The sequence below is a fragment of the Eriocheir sinensis genome, chromosome 2 (genome assembly GCF_024679095.1).
Source record: "Eriocheir sinensis breed Jianghai 21 chromosome 2, ASM2467909v1, whole genome shotgun sequence".
NCBI lineage: Eukaryota > Metazoa > Arthropoda > Malacostraca > Decapoda > Varunidae > Eriocheir > Eriocheir sinensis.
Genome location: NC_066510.1, coordinates 23900707 through 23903725, shown reverse-complemented (window position 1 = coordinate 23903725; position 3019 = coordinate 23900707). Strand labels below are relative to the sequence as shown.

The window sequence follows — 3019 nt, the reverse complement described above, 5'->3', positions numbered from 1 at the left end:
GGAGTGAATGGTCAGTCGATATGGTGAAAACTCTCCCACGAGTCCCTCCCTGCCATCCCTCCGACCCTGCGGCGAAGACAGGCCATGATCTGGACTCATACCGCCCTTGGGTGTTATGAGCAGCTGGGGACGATCTATGGGACACCATGATAAGGAAGTCGATTTTGGAGAAAAGAAAAAGAGGTGTGACTGCGTGGCGTCGGAGAGGACGCGGGACACCAGCTTCCGTCTTGTTGCTGCTGCCCGCCGTCCAGCCGCATCCGCCGCCGCCGCCAGTCTTCACACCCTATGAATAAAAGGTGACAGAGAAAAAAAGTGGCTTTAGTCCTCATGAGGATAAAGGGACGCTTTGTTGGTACACTGCTGTGATTGTTGAGGGGCGTTGATGCCCTGGTTCTGGTATCGGTGGTCAGCTGCCCAGCTATCCAGTGGAGAACATTCGGTGGTCAGACGTACACCTCGCTCGCCGCCACCCCTTACAGCGCCAGCAGGAGAGGCAGCAGGAGAGAGCGTGAGTGAGGAAGGGGAACACAGCTACATCGGCAAACGAGCGTCCAGGCAGAAGAGGGGAGAGGAGAGGAGAGCGAGAGCGAGAGCGAGCGAGAGAGAGAGAGAGAGAGAGAGAGAGAGAGAGAGAGAGAGAGAGAGAGAGAGAGAGAGAGAGAGAGAGAGAGAGAGAGAGAGAGAGAGAGAGAGAGAGAGAGAGAGAGAGAGAGAGAGAGAGAGAGAGAGAGAGAGAGAGAGAGAGAGAGAGAGAGAGAGAGAGAGAGAAAGTGAGAGAGGGGAAAGGAGAGAGGGTGACAGTGCCTGAGCAGTGTGCCTGGTGCAGTAGGGTGCACGTGGGGTGTGCCTGGCCCTCTACCAGCACCCCTGCTCGTGTGCTGAGTGTAATCGCTGGTAATCAGAGTGGACGAGGGCCGGCGGAGTGCTGGGGAGGGGACGGCGGCGAGGGTGAGGGGAGACGCAGCACGCACTGAGGGGTGACACTGCCTCAACACTCGCCTCCTGCTTGTTTAGGGGAGCACAGTCAGCCTGCAAACACTGTGTGTGTCAGTGACGCCCTGGCACGCTATCCTCACACCTTCCCTCAGTGCCAACACCACGTGCCCTCAGTGTTAGCAAGGCGGACCATTCGTGATGATTAGATACATCTACGGTGACGTCGCTGTGTGCATCGCGTGTTAAAAAGTGTGCCGTGTTCTCTCCCTTCCCCGGCCTGGTGACCAAGTGCACGGCTGTGTCGATACAACAGACACCAACAAGACAGTCACGCTGCCGCCGCTCCTGGACACCAAGCATCTGTGTGGTAATACATATTTTATACCTTAAAAATTGTCACTTGAGAATGTAGCCTTAGAAAAAAAATCAATGAGCACAAATTTGTGCTTTAGTTTAAAAGAAGTACTTAAAGATTTATTTTAGTTGTGTTACAGTAGTATAAGCCCAAGTTTGCATGAGTTCATCATCACCATCATCATACATCATCATCGTTATTGTTGTTGTTATTGTTATTATTATTATTATTATTATTATTATTATTATTATTATTATTATTATTATTATTATTATTATTATCACCTTTCTTATTGTCACTATTATCAATATTATCAACCTTAGTAAAAAAATACCATAATATAACAACACGCATTGAGGCACGCATTGTCCACCGGTGCTTTATTACTATAGATTCTCACGTGTTATCGTTCTAAGTACTGAAAAAGATTGGTTCGGGACAACCTCCAAGGCCACACAACGGAAATCTACTTGGGGAAAAATAATACTTGAAAACTTAGGTCTCCATGGAAAGGAGGAACCAATGGGGGAACAGTCAATACTTTGGTAATGGTGTGGCGGGAAGTGGAAAAAATATATGTAAAAACATGTTCCGTCCAACCAAAATATCACATTTTATATAAATATATACATATATATATATATATATATATATATATATATATATATATATATATATATATGTGTGTGTGTGTGTGTGTGTGTGTGTCCGTCCGTGCGTGCGTGCGTGCGTGCGAGCGGGCGGGCGAGCACGTGGGTGCGTACGTGTGTACGTGCGTGCGGGCGGGCGTGCGAGCATGTGTGTGTGTGTGTGTGTGTGTGTGTGTGTGAGAGAGAGAGAGAGAGAGAGAGAGAGAGAGAGAGAGAGAGAGAGAGAGAGAGAGAGAGAGAGAGAGAGATAATATTGCAACAATGAACGCTTTTACCTAACTCGGTCTGTGTAATATAAAGGACGAGGACACTATTTTTTTTTTAGTGTCAGCGTTTCCCTGTGTTCTAACCTCCTCTCCCTATGCGAGAGTCCTTGGAAAGCCGCAGGCTGTGTTGGCGCTCGGATTTCTCTTTTATTCGTGTAGCCGCCGCCCTAGAAGCATGTTGCAGTTCGACTCCAGAGTCTGGAGCGTCACCACGACGAGGAGAACGTCAAGAATTCACGCCGCAGTCATGAAATACAGAAGGCAGGCGATGTTGTGCCTCGTGTACCAACTGCACGGAACTAGTGACTATCCTGTAGAGGAGGCGTCTCCTGCATGTTGTAGTGACCTCAGCCCCGCCGCGGCGACGGTCACGGCTGGACGACCCCTTCCCCCCCAAGACACACAACACATGGTAACTGACACAGCCACAACACGGCTTAGTTAAATAAGTTCTTGGGTTATTGTTACACTACATAGCATGTTTGTTTCTTCAGACATGGAGGTGCCACCTGCAAATATGCAGGATCAACAATAAAGTTCAAATTACACTTCATGAATGAGTTTCATTTTGAATGAACGTAAACGAAACGCTTGAATGAGACGAGTCGCGTCGTGCTGTATAACTGTTTTTTTTTCCTATTTTTTACACATGGCCTGAGTGCCGACCGCCCTGCTGCCAAGTCTGAATGGACAGCCAACACGTGCACTGAGCTACTACGGCTATTCGGTTTTTACTGCACTTCCCGCTACAAACTTTGGATTACTTTCCATAAAACACCGACTTTTTCCCCTATCAGCCTCGAGTGAGC

At 48.4% G+C, this 3019-nt stretch overlaps 1 long non-coding RNA gene across 1 annotated transcript in view; it reads left to right on the top strand.

Moving 5' to 3' along the window:
• Nucleotides 1-796: 796 nt before the first annotated feature.
• LOC127001534 (uncharacterized) overlaps nt 797-3019 on the top strand; it is a 97694-nt gene continuing 95471 nt past the window's right edge. Inside the window, exon 1 of the long non-coding RNA XR_007755332.1 lies at nt 797-1306. This is a non-coding gene — a long non-coding RNA (uncharacterized LOC127001534). The remainder of the gene's footprint in view (nt 1307-3019) is intronic.